At 24.1% G+C, this 15003-nt stretch overlaps 1 protein-coding gene across 5 annotated transcripts in view; it reads right to left on the reverse strand.

Moving 5' to 3' along the window:
* TkR86C (Tachykinin-like receptor at 86C) overlaps positions 1 to 15003 on the reverse strand; it is a 125564-nt gene that overhangs the window by 41965 nt on the left and 68596 nt on the right. The gene's annotated exons all lie outside the window — the stretch shown is intronic.

Here is a 15003-nt window from a genome sequence, read left to right on the forward strand (position 1 = left end):
TTACGAAATTATGAGATATTAAATTAGTATATCCAATGCATGTTTGAACTGTTTGAAGAGGAAATTGTTTACACTGAGCTATTGTTAAGAATAAACAATGATATGGCAGCCGTGAAATAATTTAAAAAATATGCAAAATATCAATATTGTATTGTTAAAATCTATCAAATCTGAGTTGTTTTAAAATGATTGAATGCCACTGAAAGTTGTTAAATAATGAGTACTAACAATTCAGTAGGAAGAAGAACCTACTGGCTACTACTATATAAGTACCTACTCAGTTGGAATTATATTGGTAATATGTAATTAATAATAACTATCCAAAACTACAGTTTTATTTATCTAAGTAATTGAATTAATTATGAACCATAATAATAATTATTATATTTAAAGTAGGTACTCTAACATTTATAACATTTATTAAGGTTACCTAGAATAATTTAGGCAAAAATAATATCTTTTAACATTGTAAAAATAAATTATTAATTCATTAATTGAAATTACAATTTGGTATGTAAGCAACATTTATCAACAAATATATTATCAAGTTACAAAAAAAAAAAATTATAAAACCAAAGGTTATGTTGAAACAATTAACATTTAATAAATGAAAAAAAATAATTATTACCTAGTTTAACTGTCTGAATGGCTGTACATTTTACTGTATTTTATATTCATAAGCCTATAGTTGATGGAAAACTTATCAAATTAGTAACTGTTAAGACTGTAAAGACGTCTTCACGTATACACTTAAGAATTTTAACAAATTAAATAAGAAAATACAATTGAATAAGTTCACGATACTTAAAATGCGTTTCCTTTAGATATCACCTATAAAGCTATGTATATAGGTACATATACTATAGTGTGCACATTGAAGCTATTTGCTTTAATTCTGAATTTTAAACAGAAGCTTACATTGCTGACTTTGGTCATGAAAAACGAATATATATTTTATTTTTTATATGATTGGCATTGATTACATGAAAAAAATACTTATTGTAATAATTATTATTAGACTGTATTTTGTCCAAACTACTCAAATAATATTGTTAAAAATATGTTGAGTTTAAGGCAAAGCAAATTCATTGGCATTATTTGATTTTCAAGGGAAATATCATGCAGGATCAGATATATAGTATTCAATTAAATATGTGATATATTATCGTTTGTATCATCATTTTTTTATAAGACTAGGATATTGCATTAAAGTCAATCCTATAGCATATATGCTTTATTATTTCCTTAAAACTTACCTATTTACTAAATTATCTCAAAAACAATGTGTACCTATAGATTTTTTTTTAATTATTCGAGCTTAAAAGTTATATACCAGTAAAATTGATTAAATTTGTGAATAATAATATGTTTAATGTGTTTAAGCTTTAATTAATAATCTATTGATTTTAAGTGTTCTAAAAAGTTAATTATTATTTTATTTGCATAAAATTTATGAATACAATATTATAATAAAGCTTCAAATGTATTTTATAGCTTAAAGACCATCATTCTAAATTAATTATCTCATTGAAATTTACAAGGTTTATGCTGTAGAAATTAAAAATAATTGAAAAAATGTACTTTTAAGATTATATAATATATTATTACTAGATTATAAATACTAACTTTAGATTAATCATCAAAAATGGATTTGAACTATGTTTACTCATGAGTTATGAGTTATTGGCATTTAAAAGTAAGTAAACTATTGTATTCATATGTTTGAGAATCTATTATATTATTAAATCGTGAGGTGATTTCTTATGACAGTTATATCTGAAGTTCTACTTGGCCGATTTTCACGATTTTTTATTTAAACACAAGTATTTGATGTGTAGATGAGCCATCTAATGAGAAAAGTCCAATAAATTAATTATTGAAATAGTTATTGGAAGTATAAAGTTTGCGCTATTGTTACATAGCGACGCGCGTTGCTTGTCGTGTGCACTCACACATCTTTACAACCCCCACTACTCCTACGTCTGCTGCAATAATGCTATGTCGTCGTCGGCACTGACTGGTATATACATTTACATTGTTGTCATAACAGTGAAATTGTTGTATAATATATTAATATTATTTTTAAATTTAGTTTTTATTTAAAAAGTAATATCAATTAATTCCCATAGTAGGTTCCGTGGCATATTTAATATTTGGCACGTAAGAACAACATTGAGATATTCGATTAAGAGTGGTGATATGGTGGTTACATTCGACCGCCAGGATGTTAATTTAGAAAAAAAAAACAATGACAGCATTTAAAGATAATGTCTATACTCTATATTACAACATATTACACGGTCTGAACTCTGTGGATGGTGAAAGATAGACTAACTGCTATTACAATATTACAAGATATCAAAATAATTAAAAATGATCTCCGTTTTCGTACACGGCAATAACACAAATATAAAAACATAAATACATAGAAATAATAGTTAAAATCACTACATTATATTTATTTATTTTGATTTTATTAATAATAAGCCAGACAACTATGGGAATTAGCTACAGAGAAGCAATATAGGGGAACAGGGGAGCATCTAGGTAATCGCCTTCTTCATCAAAATTGAACATTGGGTATAAAAAAGTTTATTTTATACTTTGTTTATGGTTAAATTAAAATAAAACACGATAAATATAAATTTGATAGTAAAATGAAAAATGTAACACATATTTTGAGAGTTGAGACATATAAGAGGTAGGATGATTTTTAACTGGCTACGAAGTGCACGGGTTTAGCTAGTTATATAATAATATATTATGTGCAATAGTGTGTTTGAGTATGTATATTTTATACACCATAAAATACTATCAAATACAACTAAATGTAGTATAAATCAATACTGGACTTGAAACGATAAATATATTCATTGTTATGATTTATAGCTGATAACAAATTAACGATGGAATACAAAATATCTCTTTATTTTTTCTACAATAACAATATTTTATCTAAACTGAATTTGCAATAAGTGATAAAAAAAAGATGAGGTTTATGCGTAGACTTTAGTTTGGATGATTAAAAGTTACTTTTATTATATTTATCTACAATTTATATAAAGATATTTATAGGCAAATATATAGATTTGGGTTTTTAAAGTGGAGCGATATTGAGTTGTAGTTATTTTATTATTAACATAAACATTGGCGGGATGTGTATATTATATGAATAAAGTGATACTATTAAAAACATTTTTGCTCTATGTACCTAGACTATTTATTATTAATTTATGCGAATTATTCAATATTGTATACACTATATTATGAAACCTTATTAGATTAAATATACATATTATATCTGTAAGTAGGTACCCAAATAGTACAATGAAAATAATTCTAGTCATAAAATTATTTTATTTTTTATTTTTTTTGGATTTATGTTTCAATAGATAACTGTGGTATATTGGGTTGTCGATAATATAAAGATAATTACTTATTGTAAAGTTTTTAATATACATTAATACTAGCCAAAATATATATTGAAATTTATTGCACTGTCAAAATATTGGAGCAATCAATATTTTAATTGTATTTGAAATTTATTATTTGTTGCATTTTATTAAAATAGCTTCGGAAACCAGGAATTATACACGGTGCTTACTAAGTGAGCTTTCTTAACTTGTTTAGTGATTTAGGCGTTATTGATTACTAAAATAAATAATATTACATAATTTTAAAATCAATATTGTTATATTGATATCATAATTGTAATGAAGAAAAACTAAGACTCTAAAATTTTGTTACATTTTATCAAATAACTTCTAATCTTGTATATTATATATTTGTATAAAAGGCAATGTGCGTGGTTGTGGTTCTTTAACTTAAAAACTACTCAACCAATTTTAACGAACATTTCGAGAATATCATGAGTCACTTTTAATAAGTAGCACTGGGATATACTTTTTTATATCGTTGTTAATTATACATATGCCATATGAACTACTATATGTCTATATTATCAAGTTGCATATTTTCAACATTTTTCATTTTCACGGGTGAAGAGAGTACACCTAAACCGATTAGTTCCTTAAATTATTATTTAACCTAACCGAAATACACCAAATGTGGTATACTTGTATAGTTGTATCCAATCTATCGCAGCCCACGCATTGCCCACCTAGGTTGGATTTATTCACAAAGCGAAGTACATTTCCGTTAATTTAGGTAGGTAACCAAAATACACCGACTGCCGTATTTTATAATTGTTAATTTATCCAGGTCAAATTCCGGCAACACTGATAATAATGTATTAAGATTAAATGGTTAGAGGTTCATTCTTATTTGCGCCTACACATTATTGTATAAATTAATCCATGGTATACGGGTCCCTGTATTTTAAAATTTAAACATTTTCCAGTCTTGAATTATTGTGATGATATCGGTAGATACTAATATTATTATTTATATATATATAATATATATTTTATGATATACAATATACATACATATTGAAATATTATGTATGAGGTAAAGCGAGGAGTTGTTATCACCATCGCATGAGTATTAAATCATTTTACAATTTAATGGCACGTCTATTCTTCGAGCCTATCGTATTTTTATAGATTTCAAATACATATTTCATACATACATAAACGTTCGTTTATTTATTGCAAAGATGAATGTATTTTTTCTGTCAAATGAATATTTTTCAACTATATAATATTTCTATAATAGAAGTAATTTTCAAAATATTTAATGATAACTGTAAACAAATGTACTAAAACATAAATACAGTAAACAAAAAACTGTATAAGAATAAATTTTAAATATTAGCAATAATGGTAAAATATTACTATCTCATTTTTGGTAAAGAAATTCTGATTTACGAATATTTTTACATATGTTTAATAATATACTGTTTTGGCCTTTTTTAATCAAATTCGTATAAAAAATAATATTCGCTGTAGAAAATATCATGAAGTTTTGAATTAAAAATTTAAGAGTAGGTATTATATAAGCTATTCGGGCAATGAAAAATCAGAAACCATTATCGATTAAGCTACTTTATGAAACAATTAAATGTTTTATTGTTTAATGCGATTTTTATTAAATCATGAAAAATTCTATCACATACCTAAAAAACAGATATTTAAATTATTGTAAAAAATACAATATATATATAATAAAAGATTAAAATATATATACATTTTTTATGATTAACTATTTTTATTATAAATTATTAAAAAATATAATCACAATTTACTTTTAAGCAAGATTTATGATCATAATAATAAGTAATAACTATTCAAAATGTATATTATATTTTAATGTATTTAACTTAATTTTATCAAGGGTCTGTCAGAACAAACGCATGTTTTTCGAAATAATACTACGCTAAAAGTAATTTCTATAAAATAATTTTTATTACATCAAAAATGTAGAAACATGCAGTTTTTATCTGTTACAAAATTTAGGTTTTGAAAATAATGTCAGTCATATGGCGTCCTTAAGCCGCAATGCAGGAATGCAGGCGCTCCCGAAACGAGTCCATCGTATCGGTCAGCAACTGTCCCGGAACTTCACCCGGAACTCGTGTGATCTCGGACCTTCAATTAATCTAGGGTTTGTGGCTTGTATTGATAGACTTTTGATTTTAAGTGACCCCACAACAAGAAAATCACACAATGACAAGTCAGGGGAGTGAGGGGGCTACGAAACGTCCCCAAAGCGTGAAATGAGACGTCCGGGGAATTTTTTAAAGTTAGTTCGAAAATCTCGCTGTATTTGAACGATAGATTTACCATTTTCTTCGAAGTACCGCCGTACTACGAACACTCGTTGTTGCACACTCCACGCCATGATGACAACTAAAACTATATAAGTATATACGTTATCAGCTTTACAACGAGCCGTCTCTCACACCGATTGGATTTCCCCACTTGAAGTATTAATAACTTTAAAAACATGCGTTTGTTCAAACGGACCCAGTATAATTAATACATTTCAAATGTTTGTGAACCACAAAAATTATTTTAAGCCTGCTTAAAGTTGCATTTTTTAACGCTTCAATTATCATATTTAAAAATATTTTTTTCACTTAATCTAAGTTCATAAAAAATAACGAATAAGAATCTTAAATTTTACTCTTTTATTTCATGTTCAAATATCATTAATAAATGTTAACTGAAATCTATTACAACAAATCACACACCCCAAGTTTCTATCTACAATTTAAAATATACATAATCATTAATCGGTGTGGAATTAAAACAGTACTCACCATATTTTTCTTATCGTAATATATTGAAATTTCAAAGTTTACATTTTGATAAAAAATAACATGAGATTTTTTTACATTAGGTCTAATAAAATAGTTGTTTATTAGACAAAAAAATAATCTGCTTGGACCACACATTTTTTGAGAAAATTTTAATGCTAAAGTCACGTACTATGTATGGGCGATTTTCACAACTCACCACTGAACTAACAGTGAGGGTTATAGTAAAATTAATACTAATGTTTTCGGTAAGCTCATGTCACACGTTGCAGTGACATCAAGTGGTTTCGATTGTAGAAATTAATTGTGTATTTTATGCAAATAATATAATACACACACCTTCATGTAATATGAAATCTAAAATTATTTAATTTATTTTCATTGGATATATTAATTCAAGATAAAGTAATTTATATGTGAGCTACAAAAGTTATTTGATGTGTAAACCTTTAGAAATATCAAATATATTTTCTTAGTTTTAAATATAAAATATTTGTCTGAAAAATTTGTAAAACAGTATATAATTTGGTAGATCATGTTCACTTTGTGAATCATACTTGCGATGGTGATCAATAGCCGAAAGATAACGGAAAACTATTAAATGTTCTATTCCAAATAATTTCATTTTTTTTTTTTATACATTTTATTTTAATTTTTAACTTAAAAGAAACAGAATTTACTAAATATATTTAAATTACATTTTTAATTTTACAAAAAAAAAATCTTTATTGAATAGGTTACATTTTATAAATAATTTTATTTGTATATATTATATTTGTAAGAAGTACTTTTATAGAATTTCAAATTAATTTAATTAAGTTATACAAAAACATCTTATTAAATTAAATTGGATATTTATGATTTATATTTTTAAGAAAGTTTTTAACTTGAATGGCTCAACTTATCTAGTTATTTAAATTTATAACCATATTTAAAGTGGCTTTTTTATTTTGATTACACAAATAAATAAATAAAAATAGCTAAACGTTAGACAAATCGTTAAAAATTTATTTTATTTTAAGAATGTCTGATCCAAGTAATTCATATTTTTACTTGTATATTTTTTTGTTTATTATTTATCTTAATATAGATTATGAATAAATTGATAAATGTATTTCTTTTACAATGATGTCTTCTTTTTAGTTTTCTGTGCCTGTCGCCACCTTTTAGAGTAGTAAAAATGATTTAAACTTTAACATTAAGAGTGTTTTCTGATAGAAAGTTGGATCTAGTGGTACTTAGATGATTCAAAAGGAAGATATTCTTTTTCCTAGCACTTTTAAAAATAACGGGAAAAATTAAAGAACAAATTTCAGTTAAATACTATATGTAATGAATCACCAATTTTCGAAAATTGAATTTTTAACTTACTTTAGTTTAGGTTATGTATTTTTTTTTTATTCATATATTTTTAAATGATTGTTGTTGTGAAAAAAAAAATGTATTCATATATATTTCTCGTTTTTGTTACTAAAAGTCTAGAATTAAAAAAAAAAAAAAAAAAAATGCCTGTCTTTAAATAGTTTTCATGAGCAATTTATGTTCAAATTTAGACGGCATTGCTATTCAAACGTATAGTAACGATTTGTTCTGAAAATTATTTTTACTTAACTTTTAAAAATATTAAAGCAGAAACTTGAAAATTTTCACTATAACTTTAATTTTGATTTTTTAAATATTATGTTCTAATTTGTCTTAAGCTATTTATAGGAGTTTTTAATTTATTTTGGTTTTTTTTTTTTCTATAAATACTTATTTAACTAATGTAATACTCAGCAAAAAAACTTGAAATATTGACACAATATGTTTAATACATTCAAATTAACGTACTTTGAGAATATCAAAGATAAATAAGCAAATTTTTTTATTATAAACTTTTGATGATGAAATAAATAAAATAAAATTTCTTAGAAATGTAGGAAGACATAATTTCTCCACTCAGAATTTTTTTTCTTGTGTAATTTTAGTTGTACTGCAGTTGCTAATTACCATTAAAGTTACTAACACAATGACAAGATAAAATCAACATTTACTATACATCAGATATTACGATTTATGGATTATACTAGACTTCCCTGGTTTACAAAAAAATAATATTAAAATGATAAGTTTAACATTTTAAATTTTACTATACATATTTCTGTATTTCAGGTTAGTTTGATAAATTATTGAATGTCATACTGTATCTGCAGTAATGACCTTGTACATTTTATTTCTGTTTGTCCTATTTATTTGACGTAAAACTTCTGTGGTAGATTTTGGATTGGATTGACGTGGTTTACAATTGTTTTTCAATTATAATTGTATGGTCATGGCTTAATTAATAGTTATAACAATAATTTTATTCAGAATAAAACGTTTTTTTTTTTTTTGTAAATTTATTGATAATTTAAGATATTAAATATTTGAATGATAAAGCAATTTATATCTAATCACAGTTTTTATCAGAATTAGAAAAATTTTAATTCTTTTTAATCTATCGTTAAGTTGTACAAGAATTTTAATTATAAATAATATAGTTAGTATTATAGTTTTATTAATGAGGTTAAACTTTATTATACTTAAAATAAACATCTTTTAATCACAATAGTTAATATGCATTATATTAATTCAGACAAAATTTAAATTGTGTTGGAAATTTTAAAAATATGTATGTGAAGGAAAATCAAATGATATTTTAGTAATTAATATACAGTTATGTTTATATTGTCAGTTTTAAATATATTGTTTTAGTTATACAATTAATGATTTTATACCTATAATATATTAATACCCTATTAATACCCATATGTCATATTTTAAAAAGAATAAATATTCGTATATGAATTACTGGAAAAATGTATTTGTTTTTTACGATTGGAAAACAACATCGTTAGTATTTACTATTTACAAAAATCACATTTATTATACCACTGATATCTTTTGCACTTTAAACTTCAGAGTTATATATGATATAAGATATAATACATAAATTTAGATATGCGAATGGAATGACAATAAACAGAAAATTTAACCAATTCTATGTCCTAGGTATGGTTTATATTATATTCTCAGTCAATTAAAACGATTCCCCATACATTATTACATAAATATGATCGCTTTATTTATGTACCTGCACATCTTAATTTCCCGTATTTCTGAACAAAAATTGAAGAAAGTAAGAAACAATTATTGTTTTAATTATTAATAGGTCAGCAATGCCTTAAAATTAGGTACGTTTGGTAGGAAAGGAAAATATCCGTGAAGAAAAAACGCTCAAACGAATTTTTAGGTTTCATATTCGAGATACTGAAAACAACGTTAAAAAAATCTAGTTTATTATAATCAAAAAAAGGAGTTAGGTTATAATTATATTTTTACATCGAACAGAGGTGTTCTCTTGATCAGGTTACTGAAAGATAAAGTTTTAATTACTGAAGATTTGTATTTATTTTAATTAAAAGTTGTAAACGTCTGTTCTGACTAATTTATGTAAAGATACGATTTTTCATGATTTGTGTTTTTGAAGACGATTCAATCCTTAAATATTTTACAACAAAATATTAATATACCTATGATGTTAATTAATAATTATTCATTGATATTTTATTTATTTCAGATATGACAACTAAGAAAAAAACAGTTTACTCATTATATGAAAAAGAACAATTTATGGTTCCACACCGGATTTGAGAATGTACAATTATTACTATTTATGACATATATTACTATCATATTTAGGTAAATAATTTATGTGTTACAATTCGTTTAATGTTTTCACTTTATCCATACTAAGTGGTATCAGTATACACTATATTATCTTATATTCATAATACCTATTCTAAACATTAAGCACATGTTAAATATTGCCGTTTGAAAAATAAAATAAAATAAATTAAAAATGTTAATTATAAACATGATAAATATGTTTATATTTACAATAGTCTAATAAATCATCTAAACTTTAGTTGATTTATAAGACTATGTAATGTATAGAAATAATGCATTTATATCAGTTGCAATATGAAGTGAGGTAATGTATATTAAGGAACTTAAAGTTTGAATACAAATTTATTAAAAATACAATGTAATAATTCTAACAAATTTTAACCGAAAAAAAAAAATAAATAATCAAAAAATAAGCGAAAGTGTTTTTAGTAAATACAAAATTATAATAGGCACCTGTATAACGACCAATAAGTTTAAAATAATATTAACATAAAAATATAGTTTGTGTTTGCCTGCAGTGTGTACAATACCTAATCCCTCTAATCACGTATCATAATATGATATGAAACATAATAGTGCAGAAGATTTAATTAATAATTAAATATTAATATTTAAGATACAAGTATTATATTTTGTTCCAGAAATTTGTTAGTCTTGAGTTGGCGATTAAAACAACGATCGTTACCACGAATTATACTTAATAGTCAATCGTTTATTGTAGTAAGGTGTAGTCCATTAATAACTTTTTCAAACAATAACGAACAATAATATACAATTTATTATTATGTATATACTGTAATTGAGTGTATTATATTTATAGTATTAAAATTTGATCAAATATCTTTAATACTTCAAAAGTTTAAATAAGATTTGATGATATGCAATAATGCGTATATGTATTATGAAATATGTAGGTACCTAAGCGTTGCTCTGTAAAAATTGAAATAAATAATGGTTCTAATAAATTGTCCATTAAATTAATAACAATTAATAATTATAAGCGTTGTAGTATTAAAAACAATAAATCACTAATAGGGATAAAATGCATTTGAAATGCAACTATATAGAGTGGTCCAAATACCAATGGTGTGTAACTAGGACGCAAATTAATTTAAAATCTATTTAAAAAGTAGATAAATTTGTATCTGATAGCACAACAGCGCGTTGATAATATAATAGTAAAGGATTATTCTGATTAATTAAAAAATGTTTAAATTATTGATACTCTTAATTATAGATAGGCAATAGGTACATTAACTTTCAAACACATTACTATACAAACACAATTATACTGACATAAATAAATAAATAAATATAACTTTACTATTACCAATATGAGGTACCTAATGAATAAAAGAAAACAATGTATCTATAACAATAGTATCTTCTCAACTAGTCAAGATAGTAAGAATTCAAAATGAATATTAATTCTAGTTCTAATATAGTAATAAATGCAATTTATTATGTTCTATAGGTGCTTAAAATGTTTTATTTTTTAACGTATATTATGATAGATACTAGAGACCAATAGGTACCAAAACTATTTAAATAAATAAATAACCAAATTGATAAAATACATTTAAATATAAGGTAATGTTTTAAAATTTGATTTTGTTTTTGAATGTATTATGTCATCAATCAAAATATTATGTATTTAATTATGTTATTTGAACGATATTGATTAATTTTATTAACTATAGATTCACTATTTAACTTCATTAAACCTGTCTATACAATTAGGTATATGCCAATAATTAATAATCTAAAACCACTTAAATTATTTATTTTTACTTTTACATATTATTAACGGAGGAATTAATTGAAATTTTATGTTTTGTAGGTTTGTCCCGTAGTTGTTTATTGTCCAAGTGTCTATGGTTTGTTTGTGGTGTAACAAAGATATGTTTTTTATTTTAAAATATTTTTATATTTCTGGGCCCTAATCGAGCAATAATTGTGTAAGATTCAATTTTAATGTCTTGATAAAAAAAGTAGATTATAGGGAAACACATCAGCATGATTGATAAAATATATCTATTGGATTTGATAAATGACGACGTAAGTGTTCTCAGCTGAATAGTAAATATTGTCTATGGTTTATAGTTTATAGGGTGGTTTTTTCTTTCCATTTACTAACATGTATTGGTTTGTAATCGACTTTATAATATACAATGTATAACGTAATGTTTTTCTATCTAATCATCTATGTATATTGTATAGTATAGTATAGTATAGTATAGTCTATTATGTCTATGTCATATCAATTTAAATATTAAATTGTTTACGGAAAAAGAATTATTACAATGTGATGCTGAAGAGACTGAGATTTTTCTCTGGCGAGAAATTATTGGCCAAAGTATGATTAATGCATGTTTGTTGTAAATAAATAATACACATTCCATAAGAAAAAAAAAACTATTAAATTTGTACTATATTTTTTTTTTTAAATTTGAACAAATATTAAATGTTTTTTCGGTAATAATATTGAAATTATTTAAAATGTAATATTAAATAATTAACAATAAGTTATTTTAAAATAACTATAATTTTAACATTATCTCATTTTTCAATTGTTAAACTTGCATAATTTGCTGTTTGATTGCATATAATTTTAGATTCTGAGCGGAGCGATGAATGTATTGATTTTACCATGATGTGTGTTTTTATTTATTTATTTTTTTTTGTGTCTGTCATCACGTTTTGGGCAGTAAAAATGCTATAATAAAAAACAAACTAAAAATTAAGGGAAACACGGGAAATTTTACGCACACTCATTTTTCGACAAAATCGATTTTGGTTTTTGATGTAATTTTAATACAAATGACCATAGATACATGAAATTTTCACCAAATGTTTATATAAGTATATTCTATCCACTATGCAATTTTCAAAAATGTTCGACTTAAGTTGAACTATTCATAGGCATTTGAAATTTTCGATCATTATTAGTTTTTTTTTAAATTAATATTGATAAAAAATTATTTGTTCGGTAGAAAAGCTTGAAAATTTAATACAAGGATTCTAACACATTGTAACCATAACAGTTAAAAAATATTAAAAATACGTAGGCACGATTTTTTTTTATACGCATTTAAAGTTCAAATTTTTATTAAATATGTAAAAATTTCGGCAATGTTCAATGACCGCAGATACTTGAAATTTTCACTGAATGTTTATTTAGGCATTTTCTATATTTGATAAAATTTTCAAAATATTTAGATTTGTTTTGAGCTGTTTACTGACATTTTAATTTTTCAACTTTTTTAGTTTTTTTTTTCTATAAATATCGATAAAAATGTATTTTTTCGGTAGAAAAGCTTGAAAATTTAATACAAGGCTTTTAACACATTTTAACAATAGCAGTTTAAAAATAAAATAAATTCATTGTCACAATTTTTTTGACAAGGATTCAAAGTTTGAATTTTGACTAAATACGTAAAAATTACGGCAATGTTCAAATTATCTTAGATAGAAATTCATAAAAGTTTTCTTTTTAATTCTAAGATTTGAAAATTTAATACAGGCTCCTATAATATTTTTACAATAGCAATTGAAAAATAAAAGAAATGCGTAGTCACAATTTTTTTTTACAAGCATTCAAAGTTTGAATTTTGACAACATATGTAAAAATCATGAAAATCACGAAAATTCGCAAATTATTTCAAACTAGAAATTCATAAAAAATGTTCTTTTTAAATCTAAGATTTGAAAATTTTTAATAATCTATAATATATCCTAGACAGATAAACCGTCTTCGCTCAGAATCGTTTTTCGTATACAATTATATAATATCATTGGATTCAAATTTAATTCCATCCATTACAGTAACCCACTTGTAACCTAATGTACAGCAGAGCGACATCCACGACTTACCCGCCTTTTTTATTTACTATAATTAAATTTAAAAAAAATGATATTTTTGGCCTATTGCATGGTAAACTTTATAATTAGGTATACTGTTAAAATTTCATACAAAATGTTAAACACTAAGTACAATTTGGCTAATCTATTAATTTTAGTACATGAACTGTCAGTGTAATTTATGTAACTAGATTTTAATATAATTCCCTATAAATTATAACTGTTACTGATAAATGGTTTGTATATTATTTTTATTGTAATACTCTTTTATACGCTGTTCAACGAGAGAACGCGCCGCGGGTCCATGGCATTCTTGGTTTTTCTGCGCATCCTCACGTGGCACTTAGGCTTAAAGAAACTCGTTTTGACAGCGCGGTGACGTGGTGGATGCACAAAATTAGCGCGTTCTCTCACTGGGTAGAGTATAGAACTACTTAAAACAAACGATTGATGGTCTTATAGGTATATAATATATATATATATATATAATTTATATCATAATTTATGTTTATAGTTTATTTAATTTAATTATGATCTTTCCTTAAGCTAAAAGAATGATTTTTAAGAATCAAACCTTTGGATTCTAATTAAATTGAATTGAATATGAATTCTGGTTACTACCGATATAATACAGTCGTTTAATCCACTAATTGAAAATGGTAATTGATGGTGACTCTATACAAGATGATACCACATTAGAACCATTTTAATAGACTAATTAAAAATATTGATAATACCGCTTCTAATTTAAAAGTTAAAATATATTTTTGTCAACACAACGGCGTCTATTATATTAATGCAATACTACTTTGCAGCTGTTGTGTTGAGAAATAATGAATGATTTATAATATTTCGTTAACATATTTTCGTATTTGATGAAACTTAAATTATGATATATATTAATAATGATTATAAGAAAAGTAGCATTGATATAAATAAAATAAAATTTGGGTAATAAGGTTGTTTGCTGAGTGCTGACAATTAAATCACTATTTTTCATCGTTTAAGATTAGAGTATTATGCGTAAAAACTAAGATATTTTTCAAATTTTCTAAGGCAATTAAAGCAAAATAGATTTGTGTAGAATTGATGATACATTTATATTGTTGAATTTAAAAAATATTTTGAAATTTAATTTTTGAAATAACCAAATTTGTCATTAAATTTAATGAAACAATAAAATAGTAAACCTAAGAAGTGAACTTATTGTAATT

Source organism: Diuraphis noxia, unplaced genomic scaffold (genome assembly GCF_037042655.1).
Source record: "Diuraphis noxia isolate RWA-SAM2 unplaced genomic scaffold, SU_Dnox_SAM2 contig0003, whole genome shotgun sequence".
Classification (NCBI taxonomy): domain Eukaryota; kingdom Metazoa; phylum Arthropoda; class Insecta; order Hemiptera; family Aphididae; genus Diuraphis; species Diuraphis noxia.